The sequence below is a fragment of the Peromyscus maniculatus genome, chromosome X, assembly GCF_049852395.1.
Source record: "Peromyscus maniculatus bairdii isolate BWxNUB_F1_BW_parent chromosome X, HU_Pman_BW_mat_3.1, whole genome shotgun sequence".
Lineage (NCBI taxonomy): Eukaryota > Metazoa > Chordata > Mammalia > Rodentia > Cricetidae > Peromyscus > Peromyscus maniculatus.
Window position 1 is genome coordinate 12,696,363 of NC_134875.1, and position 15,948 is coordinate 12,712,310.

The window sequence follows — 15,948 nt, forward strand, 5'->3', positions numbered from 1 at the left end:
CATAGTTCTATGTTGATTAACCACTACAGCATGTTGTATTCCTCCATACCCCACAAGCCCACCACACTCATGAATATGTAAAAGTTAGGCTTTTGTGATGCATAAACCAGCAGAGGGCTCCATTGGTTGGTGACCTGGAAAGACCTGGAGTACCTGGGTGACCAAACAAACCTTAAGGGTGTGGCTTCTCATTACCCTGGGGCGGGTATATAAAGGACAGTCAGGGAGCCTCCTGCTCATTACTGCCAGGGGTAGCATTGGCTACAAAAAGCTGCACATCAGGGGAAGCTAGCATAACTACAGATCATCAGGAAGATGGAACAACCTACACAAAGCAACATTGTGGAAAAGACAGAGGCAGAAGAACCTGTTGCTGTTGCAGAAGAACCTGTTCAGCGTGAAAACAAAAGAGATGAGAAGGTCTCACTTTCCTAAGCTCCTTCCCTTTTCCCCATGGGTCCCTGAACCCATGAGTTTCTCCTTACAAAACCTTTCCCAAACCTCCACTCCCTCTTACAGAGCTCTCCTTGTCTGCTAGCTATTCTGCAACTTAATCAACTAACACTCTCCCACCTCTCCTTGATTCTTGACTAGAGGGAGAAGATAATTAAGAGAGTGAAAGAAGTGCTCGCTCAGAGGCCAAACAAGGCCAATAAACCAACTGTGATCATCATTTGCTATAGAGGCAAGAAGAATCGAAACCCTGGGCAGCTGGAAAAAAAGGAAGATACCCCGGACCATTCTAGCAGTCCACATAACAATCAGTGAATGGCAGCAATTCCAGACCTCAGCAGCCCTGCACCATCTCCAGCAGGCTGCAGAGCCCTATAAGGAACACATCTGGTCTGGCCAATAAAGTAAGAACAACATATAGCAAGAGAAACTGTAAGAAAGTTCCTTGATGATTAGAAAGGAAGAGAGCTAGGGAAAGAGAAAAGAGGCAGAGGAAGAGAGGGGGAGGGGAAAGGAAAATTAGGATAAGAAAAGCTTAGGAGGAGTGAGGAGGAGGTAGAAGAAGGGGAGAGGTAGGGATGAAGGGAGAGGTAGAAGAGAAGAGAAAGTAGAGTAGAAGGCAAGGAGAAGAAAGCCATAAAGAAGAGCATAGTGAGAGGAAGAGGGGAGAGAAGAAAGCAGTCAGTTGGAACAGAACAGAGTAGGAGCTGGGTGGGGAAAGGAAGGAGAAGGAGGGCCTGTCACCAGCAAAAAAGTATAGGGGAAGAGGTAGAAGGAATAGAGGGAAAAGAATTAGAGAAAAGGAGAGGTATTTGTGATGGAATGAACAGAGAGGGGGAAGGGACTGGAGGGGTAGAAGAGCAGAGGGAGAGATTGGGGTTAGAGGAGATTAATAGGAGAGGAAAAGAGGTGATATCACAATGGAGTGAGGACAAGGAGAGGGTGGGGAAGGTGAGTGAACTAGAGATAGTGTAGAGGAGGAGATTGGAGGTAAGTGAGGGGAAGGGAAGGGGAGGAGGTGGGTAAAATTAGATAAAAGGAAGGAGAGACAGGGATGTGGTGATGAAGAAGAAAGCAAAAAGGAAAGCAGAGAAGGGGAATAGAGATATAAGGGGAAGCAAGGGGGAAGGAAGGGGACAGAGCATGGAGGACAGAGAGAATGGAGAGTTGAGAAGGGAAGGGGGAAGAAGAGGAACCAGGAGGAACAAAAGAAGATAGAAGAAGCCATGGTAATGGGGGAGCATTACATAAAGAGGGAGAGCTAGTGGGAAAAGGAGATGAGTGGGAAATGAGGGTATTAGAAGGGTTACAGGATGAAAGAGAAGAGCTGGAGAAGAAAGGAAGGAGATTACAATGGAGAGGGGAAAATGGGAGAGAGGGAAAGGAGAGGGTTGGGAAAGGAGATAACCAGAATAGGGTGGAGAATAGTGGTAATTGAGGGTAATGGAAGGAGAGGAGGTGGGGACAGAATTGGATGAAGGAGAAAGAGAGAGATGGGGTGGAGAGTGCAGTAAAAAGCAAATTAGTTATGAGAATGGAGATAGATGAGTGAGCGAGGGAGAAGGAAGGCAAAGAGGAGGGGTTAGAGAGAGGAAAAGAAGAGAGGACAGAAGAGAAAGGAGAAAGAGTTGAGGGTAAGGGAAGTGAAGTGAAGATGGAGTGGGTGGAATCAGGAGAAGGAGAGGAGGAAAGGAGGAGGGAAGCAAGGGAGAAGGTAGGAGAGAAAGGGAGAGGCAATTGTAATGGAGGGAACAGAGAGGGGAAAGGGGAAGGCTAGTGGGAAAGAAGGCTAGTGGGAAGGCTAGTGGGAAGGCTAGAGAGGAGTGGGGAAGGAGGGAACTGAAGGGGTAGAGGAGGGGAAGGAAGGGGGAAGGATTGGCAGAGAAGAGGAGGGAAGAAAACAGTGAGATCACAATGGAAAGAGGGGAAAGGAGAGGGGAGGGAAGGGAAGAGAATGAAATCATGAGGAGAATGGAAGTAAATCAGGATAGGAAGGAGAGGACAGGGAGGGAATATGAGGGAAAAGGAGGAGAGGGGAGACCATAGAGTATGTTGTAGAGGGAAAGGACATGTAGAGGGAATGAAAAGGGATTGGGGTGGTAGAAGGAGAGCAAGGCAAAGAAAGGGTAAAGGAAAGTGGATGAGGAAGGAAATGCTGGAGAATGGAAAGAATGTGGAGGTGATCTATAGAATGGAGGGAGAGGGATGCAGAGAGGTGCAACAGAAGAAGGGCAGGAGTTAGGAAAAGAGGAAGGGAAGGACAAGGAAAAATGAGGGGGGAAGAAATGGAGGAGGGCAGAGGAGGGAAAGAATCGGAGAGGCAAGGGAATTGGAGGATGGAGAGGAAAAAAGGAGAGGGGAGTTCATGAAATGGATGGAATGCAGGAAGATGAGGGAAAAGAGAATGGTGGAGGAAATGGGTGGGGTGGGCAGAGGAGGGAAAAGGACAGCGATAAGCAGGGAAGAAATATAATAAAAGAAAGAGAATGGAGCAGGAGAGTTAAGGATGAAAGAAATGTAGTGGGAAAAGAGAGAGGGAGCAGGATGGAAGAAGAACAGAATGGGGCAGGTGGGGTAAGTAGAGGGGAGTGTAGAAGGAAGAGGACAGGAAAAGGGGGAAAGGTTGGGTAAACTATGGGGAAGGGTAGAGGTGGATGGAGGAAAGTAGAGAAGGGAAAAGGGAGCAAGAAAGAAGAGTTGTGGATAGGGGATGAGATGAAAAAGAAGAGGTGGAATGGGAAGAGAGGAAGAGGAAAAACTGAAGGCATAGAGAAGGATGAAGATGAAGAGGGGAAGGAAGAATAGAGGAGGATGGAGGGAGAGAGTAAAGGAATGAGAAGGGGCAGGAAATGAAGGAAAGGTATGGACTGTGAAGAGCAGAGGGAGACAGTGGGAATCAAGGACAGGAAGGAGAGGGTAATCAAGGAGAGGGAGGAGAGAGAGAAGGAGGAAATAACAATGGAGCAAGGGAAGAGGTGAAGGAAGGTGATAGAGGTTGATGAGAGAAGAGAGTAAACAGAGTAGAAGGGAGTAAAGGAGAGGGGTCAGGAAGGAGAGAGTGAGAAGGAAGTAGGAGGGTAGGTTAAAGAAGGGGAGAGGGCAAGTGGTGGGGAAGGGGAGGAAGGGAAAGTATCCTAGTTTGGTTTCTATTGTTGTAGTAAAACAGTGGCCGAAAATAACTTGGGGAGAAAAGGGTCTATTTGCCTTCCATGTTCTGAGTACAGTCTATCATGAGGGGAAGCCAAAGCAGGAACTCAAGACTCGAACTGAAGGCATCAACCGAAACTGAAGCAGAGACAATGGAGGAATGCTGCTGACGGGCTTGCTCAGTTTGATGACCCAGGATCATCTGATGCTCAAGGCTAGCTTCACTGCCAGTGGGCTTGAACCTCTGTCAATCATTAGTCAAGAAGATTCCCCATTCACATGCCCACAGGCCAATCTAATGGAGGCACTCTCAATTCAGGGCCTTCTTCCCAGCTGACTCTTGCTGATGTCAAGTTGACATAAAATAAACAGAACAAGAGGGGAGGGAAAGGGAACCAGGGCAAGGGGAACAGAGGAGACTTGAGGGAGAGGTGACAGGAGAGAGTAGGACAGATGGAAGAGAGGCAAGGGAGGAGAAGGAGGAGCGAAGGTAGTAGGATAGAGTGAGGTAAAGAAGGGGAGAGTGGGGAGAAAGAAGGAGGGGCAAGTGAATGGGGGAGGACAGAAGAGGGAAAGGGAGGAGGAGGGAACTAAAGGCTTGGGATCAAGGGAAGAAATGAAGGAGAGGTGAAGAGAGTAGAGGGCGAATGAAGATGAAGGTAATGGAGGGAGTGGAATGGTGGGAAGAGAAGGAAGGAATGGTAAGAAATGGAAGAAGAAGGGTACAGAATAAAGAGTCAGCAAGGTAGACAGGAGGGGAACTGGCAGAATGAAGGTAGGAGAAGGCAAGAGAGAGTGAAGTGGAAGGGGAGGGAAGGGGAGGAGAGATGGACTGGGGAAGGTGTTAGAGGAAATACAGGGGGAGGGAGAGCTGACAAAGTGGGAAGGAAAGAGACAAGAGGGGACAGTGCGAGTGGAGAGGGAAGAGAGGAAGAAGTACAGATTTGGGAACTGAGGAGCACAGGCATGGTGAATGAACCCAGCAGTTGACAAGTTAGCCAAGCATTGCCAAGAACCAGAAGAAGGGAATGGAGACACTGCAAAACATTTTACCACACATGGGGGGGGGCGTACAATATTTATAGGTGTGGGAGTGGGGTTGTGTGTGTGTGTGTGTGTGTGTGTGTGTGTGTGTGTGTGTGTGTGTGTGTGTGTGTGTGTGTGCATATAGGAGGGGACAACGAGAGATCTGTATGTGGAGTGTTGATGACATATTTACAAAAACAAAATCTTCTCCTTTGTCATAGTGATATGTGCTGTAACCCAGCCCACTATATGAGAGTACAAATACTTTCAGTAGAACCAAAAAGTTTATGTCTGTCTTAGGAGTTTCTAAGACTATGAGGAGACTATAACCACTGCAGTTCTTATAAAGGAAAACATTTAATTGGGTCTGACATAGTTTCCGAGCTTTAGTCCATTATTGTCATGGAGAGAAACATGGAGGCATGCAGGCAGACATGATACTGGAGAAGAGCTGAGAGTTATTTGATCCATTTGCAGCAGAAGCCCAGTGAGCCATACTGGGCATATCATGAGCAAAAGAGACCTCAAGACGCACCCCCACAGTGACACAGATCCTCAACAAGGCCACAACTATTCCACAAAGGCCACACCTATTAATAGTGCCTATTCCTATGAGCCTATGGGGGCCATTTTCATTCAAACCACTACAACATCTTTGTAGTAGTTGTGAAGAAACCTGGTTTGGAACAGTGTTCTATTAAAGCAGAATGTTATGCCCCTCAGCAGAAAATGAAGGGGGCACTCTCTACTGAGAACTGGAGTAGAAGAAAACACCAACACTCTTACTATCTATCTCCTCCACTCTCCAGCATTGCTACCACTCTGGGCAATTATTCTTCCACTGCAAAGGGTGGCAGAGTGGGATGGAGTTGTTTGATATCTGACCTTGATGCTGAGGACAAAACTAATCCTAGACCTTCAGCTCTTTTTCAATGTCATTCCTGTTGCTCTACTTAGTATCTCTCCTACCCCACATTCCTCAGCTTTATGCACTTTGTCTTCATATACACTCATTCTAATGCATGTATGCTTAGACTTCTTTGAGGATTAATTCCACAAGTATGTTATTTGTGGGCATTGATCCTCTTCATATCTCTTGTTAGATTTTAAATTTTCATTTAGGCCTGTTTTTAAGACACCTGTTTGTTCTTAATCTTCTGCTCTTCCTTTTTAGTGGATTTCTCAGATACATTCTTTTTACTTTATGAATCTTTGAAAGATGCTTGGGATTAAACATGTGTTCCCATTCTCTTACACCTTAGTATTTAACTTTCTTTGTTGTGACTATGTGCTTAATTTAGATGACCCATGCTCATTTTCATTATAAAGAAGTGTGATTGCCTTTTAAGTTGAATTCTGTTGTTGGAGGCACTTTATCACATGCCTTTGTAAACAATGTGCAATCACTTTGTGTCCTTTACAAAGACTCCTCTGGTGGTAACATCTCGAAATGTATGGAACAAAAATCACAGCTGAAAAGTGGCATGGACCTACTTCACCTGCCTCACTCCAGTTTGCCTGCTTTTGCATGCAATTTTATGTGAGTGGATGTTTGTTCACTTGTGGTTTTTGTCATACACACATGTGTCAGTTTGCCAAAGTGAAGTCTAATCCAAAGTCAGAGAACAATGGAGCTATTATTATAGCCCACAGGTCATGCAAAAGCAGAGTTGTGAGAATTTAGGGGTGTGAAGATGGCACATAGATTTGACAAGTCTAATTGGTGACAGACTGCCATTGAATATGGTGATCTTATGTCATCTCTCAGACTTGGGGACATAGGGATACAAGTTTGACTGAGACTTGTTTAGTGCTATGCAGAAATACCTCTATGAGGAAGAATACAGCAATAGGAAAAGCAGTCCCAAGTGCAGAAACACCATAATGCCATTGAGCTGGATGATTTCACCTGGAACATTTACAAAATGTCCAACTGCAAGTTAGGGACATTTTGCACTTTCCTATGGGCACGAATGTCTCACTATATCTGTTACTCCCTACAACAAAATGTCTAGCACTTGCAATTGTATTTCTCCTTGCAGAAAACAGACTTCTGCTCTGCTTGCTTTCACTTAAAGAATGTTTGCAATATAGGCACTGGAGCAATGACAAGGATGCATGGTTGCTCAGTTGCTTATTATGAAAACATTGACATTTGACCTTGTTCACTAAAGTATCAGGGAATAGTGTGGAATCTGACTTATAATACACAATGGACAAATATTTAAGGAATGATGATGCAGTCAAGAAGGTAAAGTGTATTACAAAATTAGATAAAAAGGACATTGAATGCTAGATGTTATTCTAGTCCTTGTTCTGACTGTAACTATTAATATGATTTGGAGCTAGTTAAATTACATTGAAAGGTGATGTCTAGTTAGATAATACTACAAAGCTAGACTTTGTAAGAGCATAAGACCCAAATTTTTAATGACAAAATCTACTTTTTAGTATTCTCTAAAATATTTACATAATATAAAGTTGGACTTTTATCTAAAGGAAGATCTAATATAGGTAGTCTATATACTTAACTACATTATTATTTTCATCTTTATAAATATTAATTTTTAGCATACCATAGAAAAATACATTTTTTAGTAAATAAGTTCACATTTAAATGAAGAATGTTCCTTTGGATCAAAAAGATCCATAAGCCATGAATCGCACTAATGATAATGACATATAACATTTTCAAGTAATTATGTTTAACATTTAATAAATATCATGCACTTTTTGTGCTCTGTGGAATACAAACTGCATAATCTACCTTTAAATCCTAATGTGCTTTCTAAGATATTTTTTCATACAATATATTCTGACCACTGTTTTCCCTCTCCCTAGCTCTTCCAAGATCATCTCTGACTACCTAACTCCATGCCTCCATTCTCTCTCTATTTAGAAACAAAAGCAAGGAAAATCAAGGAAAGACCATGAAACACACACACACACACACACACACACACACACACACACACACACACACACAATAAAAAGATAAAACTCAAAACCATATCTATAATCAAAAGACCAGTGTCTTAGTCAGTGTTCTATCACTGTGAAGAGAAACCATGACCAAGGCAACTCATAAAAGCATTTAATTGGTGGCTTGTCTATAGATTCAAAAGTTAGTTCATTATCATTATGGCAGGGAGCATGGTGGCATGCATGGCACTGGAGCAGTAGATGAGAGCTACATTCTAGTCCCCAGAGAGAGAGACTAGCTTGGCAAGGGCTTTTGAAACTTCAAATCCACCCCACATTGACACACTTCCTTCAACAAGGCCACATTCCCTAATCCTTTCAAATATTGCCATTCCCTCACGACCAAGCATTCAAATTTATGAGCGTATAAGAGGTGTTTTCGTTCAATCCACCACAACTAGTTAAAAAACAAGTCCAAAGCAATGAATATGAGACAAAAAGTATACAAAAGTATTGAGTTTCTTTTTTTGTTGGCTATATACTGCTGGGCCTCAAGTCTACCCTTAAGTATAGTTAATATAGACACTGAGAATCCACTGGAGAAAAATTTTTCCTTTAAAAGTGGATGTCGGCCGGGCGGTGGTGGCGCACGCCTTTAATCCCAGCACTCGGGAGGCAGAGGCAGGCGGATCTCTCTGAGTTCGAGGCCAGCCTGGGCTACCAAGTGAGTTCCAGGAAAGGCACAAATCTACACAGAGAAACCCTGTCTCGAAAAAACCAAAAAAAAAAAAAAAAAAAAAAAAAAAAGTGGATGTCAATTGGAGATAGCTTTCTTGTTAGGAATGAGAACACTTGCCCACTTCCCCCTCTCAGCCCTTGAACACTGTCTGGCTTTAACCTGTGCAATCCTTGTGCATGTTGCCTCAGTCTCTGTGAATTCATATATGTGTTAGTCCCCTTGTGTCTCAAAGACACTGTTCTTTGGTGTTATTTATCCTCTCTAGCTCTTAGAAACTTTCTTCCTTCTCTTGCATATAACTAACTCCCCACATATTGAGTGGAGGGGTTTGATGAATGCACATCATTTGGGCATCAAATACTTTGTTGCATTGTCCAGTTATGGGTCTCTTTAACAGAAAACTTCTGTAATGTTAACTGAGCCATGTACTGATCTATGGGAACAGTAGAATGTCATCAGGAGTTTAATTTCTATGTTCCTTTAGCAGAGCAATAGTTTTTGTTCCCCCCCAAGCCCATGTCCTATTGAGTTTTGTGACTTTGGCTAGCCTAGCAGTGCCAGGCATGGGATCTATCTCATGAAGTTAGCCTTACATCCACTCAGAGAGTTGTTGTTTACTCTCACAATGTTTGTGGCACTATTGCACCAGCATATCAGTGCCATTGTAGATCATAGGTTTATAGCTGATTTGGTGGTTACCTTTCTCCTCTAGTAGCATGCAGAGAACCTTCCAGTAATAGGAACACAATTCAGCAGGAATTTGGACCCTTGTTAGGTTCAAGCTCAACGTTTTGAGTTCAATCAATACGTAAGTGTTGTAAATAGCCTTGGCAATAGTCTGAGTTATTAAGGGGTTCAATGGTCCCCTTTGACCAGTTACTCAACTAGGTGTAACCCATTCTTACAACTGTGTGTTTCACTTGATGTCAAAAGATGCCTAGTTGTAACATAATCTTCCCCATTATTTGGTGAGTCCATTTACATTTCTGTCATGTATTTATGTATTTTAGAAAGCTTCTACAGTAGTAGGTTTCCATATGACCCCTCAAACAGCCCCTAGTGTTAGTTGTTTACTCCTTTATTCCCTCATTTATCCCCTTTTCTTTCTCCTCACTTAATTCCCCTGCTCCAATCTCACCTCTCAATATCTCCCTAACTATTCTATTTCCCCTTCCTTGGGACATACCCTCCACCACCATCCCTTGCTATATACCTGACCTCTGTGGTTGTATGAGTTGTAGCATTTCTATTGAGTGGTTAAAAGGTAACATTCACTTATAAGAGAACACAAACAATACATGTGTCCATTTGGCTCTGGGTTAACTCAGTCAGAATGATTATTTCTAGTTCCATCAATTTACCTATGGACTTCAAAATTTGCCGGGAGCCATTCTCAGCGGTAAATGGGTCCTGCAGAGGGTGTAAGGAGTTGGCAGGAGAAGGAAGTGAGCCAGGCCACGGAGGTCAGGAGAATCTTGCAGCCTGACTGACTAGCAGCCAGAATGTTTCTTATTAATACAGAATTTAGTAAGCAGGGATACATTCATGATGTTCCAAAACATAGATCATATCATTTTTGTTTTTGGATATTTTTGTTTTACTTCCTTTTGCTCATCTTTTAGTCATCATTAATAAACTATGATAGAACAGAGGAAAAATCATTTCCAATAATTTTCCCTCAAGTTTTGACATCATTAATAAATAGAGTGATCATTCTTACTCATTAACCCCATCACCAAATTTTTGATAATCTAGAGTCATATGACAGCCTGTGCTCAGGCTGGTTACTTTGGTTGCTTCAAAGACACTAGACCAGAACAAAATCTTCAACCACCCTGGGGATTTTGCCATGTCGCAATCAATGTATTCTTAACTCTTAGTGGTCAGAGTGCCCAGGAAAAATCCTCAGGCTAAAGCTGCTGCAGTTATTCAAATTCTGGCATAATACAATCAATGTTCACATTTATATCCTTATAGATGTCTAATCCTGGCATTCTGTTGTTCCTTGGTCATATGACACTATAGTGGCTCTACATGAGCTAACTTCTAAAAGAGGGAGGTCCTAATATCTCATGCTTTTATCATCTTTCCACTCCATGCTTTGTTCATCAATATGTCTGTGTGTAGGGCAGAGTTGTATGCCACATAATTGTCTGAGTGTACAGCAGGAAGAGGCTTGTAATCTGAACTCTGGCCAACTCCTCTAGCCCACAGAATCCTGTTGACCTTTTTAATTTTACTTTGTTTTGAATATCTTGTTCCTATGTAAGTAGAGGGATAGATGTTTCAAGAATGTCTCATAATCTCATAATGAGACCTATGGCTTCTTCTTCTTTATGTGTTACAACCTCCAAGGCATAAGAAAGACCTTCAAGTAGATAAGGATATCTCCCTCAAACTGGGGGTGGTGGTGGATAGTATGTTCAGGACTTTCCTGGATAAGCTTAGAAGCATCATTCCTGGGAAAAGGCATAAATGATTCATAAGGAATTTTACATCAACCCAACATACCCAAATTGTACAAATATTAAAAGTACCCCAAACATGTAACAGGTGGAGATGAAAAACAAAGGTGGAATGGCAGCCATCATGTGGCTTAGTCTTGCTGGATCTTTGTCAAGCAGCTGTGTTGGCTTTATGACTTCTGCCATTCCATTCAATTATGGCTGTGCCAACAATTTGTTTTTATAACTGATTAATAATATTTCATTGATCAAATGGAGTATATTTTTATTATCTGTTTATCTGTTGATGGTTATCTAGGCTGTTTGCAATTTCTGTCTATGATTAGTAGAGCAAAAATGAACTGGATGAGAAAGTGTCTCTGAAGTAGGTTGTAGAGACCTTTGAATATGTGCCAAAGAATGGTATAGCTGAATCTAGATGGAGATCTAGACTCAAGTTCCTGAAGAACTGCCACACTTATTTCTATACTAGCTGTATAAGTGTGCACCCCACCAGCAATGAATAAGTGTCCCTCTTATATCACATCCTCACCAGCATGTGCTGCTATTTCTGTTTTATTGTTCTTGGGCATTCTGACTTGTATAAGTTTAAATCTCAAAATAGTTTTTATTTCCATTTCCCTGAATAGCTAATGATGTTGATCATTTCATTAAATGTTTCACTGCCATTTGTATTTCATCTTTAATGAACTCTGTTTAGTTCTGTACCGCATTTTTCAACTGGGTTATTTGAATGATATCCAAAATTTTCAGTTCTTTCTATATTTGTGATATTAACCCTCTATCAGATGTATAATTTATAAAGATCTTTTGCCATTCTGTAACTTGACACTTTTTCTGAATGATAGTGCCCTTTGCCATACAGAAGATTTTCAGTTTCATGAGGTCCCATTTATTCATTGTTAATCTTTGGGCCTGTACTATCAGTTTTCTGTTCAGAAAGTTCTTTACTGTGCCAATAAGTTTAAGACTGTTCCCTACTTCCTCTTCTACAAGATTCAGTGTATTTCGCCTCATGTTGTAGTCTTTGATACATTTAGAGTTGAGTTTTGTTCAGGGTAATAAGTATGGGATCTATCTGCATTCTGTTACATACAACTATCCAGTTTGACCAGCACCATTTGTTGAAGTTACTGTCATTTTCCCCTGCTGTGGGATGCTCTGTATGCTATGACTGTATTGCTCTGATTGGTTAATAAATAAAAAGCTGATTGGCCAGTAGCCAGGCAGGAAGTATATGTGGGATAAGCAGACAAGATGAATTATAGTCTCTCTTCCAAGTACTGTGTTCTATTGGTGAGGCTTACCTTTGAGTTTTTTGTTTAACTTCCTAATTTTTTTCATTTTCAGTTTTGTTTCAGTTTAAAGAATGTATTTTTATTTCCATGTCTTGAAGTACTTTTATTACTTCATTCCAGTGTTTGTGTTTTCAAAGAGTTCATTAATGGATTTACTCATATCTCTCTTGAGGTCCTTGAACCTATTCATAATAGCTATTTTGAAGTCCTTGTCTTGTACTTCAGCTACATTGCATTTCTCAGGGCCTTCTTTAGTATGGTTACTGGGTTCTAGTGGACATACACTGACTTGCCTGTTAATATTTTTTGTTTTTGTACTAGTGTCTGGGCATCTAGAGTTAGGATGATTGAAGTGATTATAAGTGTTGGTATCTGGTCTTGTCTTTGTTGAGTGTGTGTTCTACTTTTTGGATTCTGTTGCCTTCCCTAGATCTTAGGAAAATGTGGTGGCTATGGCTTGTCTGGTAGAGAATGGTTTTTACCTATAAAATCTATTCTCATTGCTTTTCTCTCTTAAGATTAAATAATAAAATTCTTTCTATTTCTTAGATTAATGAGAAGTCTTTGGCTTGATAAAGATAGCTAGTTGATTATTTCTTACATGTTATTTTATACAGAAGAATGACCCATTTCAGTGTCTTATGAGAAATTTTTGTTGAATAAAGGACACCTCTTAAAGTAATAACTGCGGGATCAAACACAGTAGAATATCTGTATGAGAGCCATCATTTTAAAGAGCCTCAAACAAATCAATGCTTTAGAAAGATTTCTTTCTCTCTGTTTTAAACATTTTTAGATGACAGTTTCATATCACCTAGAGTAACTTGTCTACAAAACCAAATGGAATGGTAAATAACCACAATGCATACATTTTCAGATAAAGTGAAAGTGACATCATCAGATATATCACAATAGTAAACTCTCTTACACACCTGATCCCCTCAAAGTGAAAATAATGAGCTGGCAAAATTTCAACTGTCCCAGGGGAGTCCTTGCCCTGGAAGAGATGGGAATGGGGGATGGGCTTGAGGGAGAGCAGAGAGGGTGAGACGAGGGAGGACAGGAGAATCCATGGCTGATATGTAAAATTAAATCAAATTATAAAATTTAAAAAAAAGAAAAGAAAAAAATTTCAATTGTTACAGATAATTATTATTGGCTTCTGGAATCCCACTGAATATTACAAGCGGGATAAAACTTGGTGATGATAGAAGCTGCTACATTTTTGTGAGAAAGGGCTGTGGTATTTTAAAATGCAGGCTTCCTATCATCTACATTTCTTATCTTCACAGCAGCCTGTACTTTACTCATTGTATATATTTTCAAGTGCCAGGAAGAGTAAGGCAAACTTTATTATTAAAGCATTCAGTTATGGGGATGTGTTTTGTACAGCAGTCTCCAGAAAGCCTGCCAGAAGGATTTCTTTGTTTAGTCAAATTAGAACATGTACATGGACAAAGTTTCTTGCTAGATGACTTTTCCTGAAAGCATTTAAGGGAAAAATATTCAGAGTTTCCACATCAAACAAAAGTTCATATCTGAGAAAAACACAGATGAAATATCTGCGAAGGAAGGCATTGGAAAAGAGGTACAAGTAAACTTGAGAATTAAGAAAAAAGTCATGTGCGTTCTCTATGTAAAATGTAGGATTAGAAAAGATCTTAGAAGACTTCAAGGTTTTAGGTTCAGCTAGACTTAGTCTCTGGATAAGTAGTAGTGAAAGCAAGAATTATAAACACTTTGGCTGAGTTGTTAGTGCCACAATGCAAAGCTAATCTACTGATACCAGCAGCATATTTTTTCCATTCTGGGCACTAAAGATCAAGCCATCATCTCACCACTAAGAAAACAGAAAATAAATTCACTGACCACATGTTAAGGAAGTCTATTTACCAAAAGACTTTAAAAATTGAATAAGTATACTAAATAATAATATAATAAGGAAAATATATTAAGTGCATAGAAATAGGAAGCTTTATTGCTGCAGCTGTAGATAATTCAAAATATCTATCATTAACAAAAATGTAACATATGAAGAGGAAAGAATATATCTATTCACTGGAAAATGTAAATTTATAGAAACTTCCACTGAGGAAATATGTTATTTTTCCAGATAATGATTTTAAATTGACTATCTTCAATATACTCAAGTTGTTTCAAATAAAACATGCATAAAGAAGTAACCTCTGCCTGGCACTGAAATTTCTATCTAATAACCCAGGTCTTCTAGGAACAGTATTGTTTTCCAATGTGGGGTATTTCTGTTCAAACTCCTAAAAAAATTGAATTAGCTTACAAACTTGTGGGGTTTCATAAAGCTTCTTCATGCATCCTTAGTTTTATTTAATCCACCCCCTTTCTTTTATTTCTTGTCCCCATCCCTACTTAAAAAATTAGCTCGGGGGCTGGAGAGATGGCTCAGCAGTTAAGAGCACTGACTGCTATTCCAGAGGACCTGAGTTCAATTCCCAGCACCCACATGGCAGCTCACACAAACAACCTAATAGTCGTGCCAGAAACTCCATCCAAGTACTGAGGAATCTGGATGCAGAGATCCACAGCTAGGCCCCAGGTGGAGCTCTGGGAGTCTAATTAGCAAGAAAGAGGAGGGATTACATGAGTGAGAATTGTTGAAACCAAGGTTGGATAAAGCACAGAGACAAATAGCCAAACGAATGGAAACACATGAACTATGAACCAAAGGCTGAGGGGCCCCCAACTGGATCAGGCCCTCTGAATAGATCTCTGAAGTATTCGAGGACCACCTGGCCAAACATCCTAATTGTCATGCTAGAAACCCTATCAAATGACTGAGGGAACCGGATGCAGAGATCCATGGCCAGGCCCCAGGTGGAGCTCCAGGAGTCAGATTGGCAAGAAAGAGGAGGGTTTGTATGAGCAAAAATTGTTGAGACCAAGGTTGGGAAAAGCACAGGGACAAATATCCAGATGAAAGGAAACACATGAACTATGAACCAATAGCTGAGGAGCCCCCAACTGGATTAGGCCCTCTGGATAAATAAGACAGTTGATTAGCTTGATCTGCTTGGGAGGCATCCAGACAGTGGGACTGGGTCCTGTCCTCAGTGCATGAACTGGCAGTTTGGAACCTGGGGCTTATACAGGGACACTTGGCTCAGCCTGGGAGGAGGGGACTGTACCTACCTGGACTGAACCTACCAGGTTGATCTCAGTCCTGGGGGGAAGCTTTGTCCTGGAGGAAATGGGAATGGGGGGTGGGCTGGGAGGAAGGCAGGGGGGAGAGGGAATCTGTGGCTGATATGTAAAATTAAATTTAATAAATAAATTTAAAAAATGAAAAAAATTAGCTCCCATTATATCTCCATCTTTTCTTTCCTATCACAAACACCCTTATATTTTATTATTTGGACTGTAAAACCATAGGTTCCCAAGTAGCTTCTTCATGTATATTCCATTGTGTTTAAAGTCTTTACTTCATTTCACCAACACCATCATTTTATTTCATGCATGAATCGCTCTTTCTCCCCATTACGCCACCTCTCTATTTTCATTTTATCTGTATTGTGCTACCAGTATTCTTTTTATAGTTCCTTAGCTTCCACATGTACTCTATGGTAAACATAAAGGATTTGAAGCTAAGACTCTCATATGAGAGAGATATGTGACAAAAGATCTGTGCAAGATCAATTCAATTTAAAAAGTCTGAGTCGGGCTGGAGAGATGGCTCAGAGGTTAAGAGCATTGGCTGTTCTTTCTGAGGTCCTGAGTTCAATTCCCAGCAACCATGTGGTGGCTCACAACCATCCATAATGACATCTGGTGGCTTCTTCTGGCCTGGAGGTGTACACGTGGGCAGAACATTGTATACATAATAAATAAATCTTTAAAAAACAAAACAAAAACAAAAAAAATCTCA

At 41.0% G+C, this 15,948-nt stretch overlaps 1 long non-coding RNA gene across 1 annotated transcript; it reads left to right on the forward strand.

Annotated features, from left to right (window-relative positions):
* The first annotated feature begins 238 nt into the window (after positions 1-238).
* Positions 239-883, forward strand: LOC121825682 (uncharacterized). Its single transcript, XR_006068050.2, has 2 exons — positions 239-420; positions 595-883. It is a non-coding gene; the product is annotated as an uncharacterized LOC121825682 (long non-coding RNA).
* The last annotated feature ends 15,065 nt before the right edge of the window (positions 884-15,948 follow it).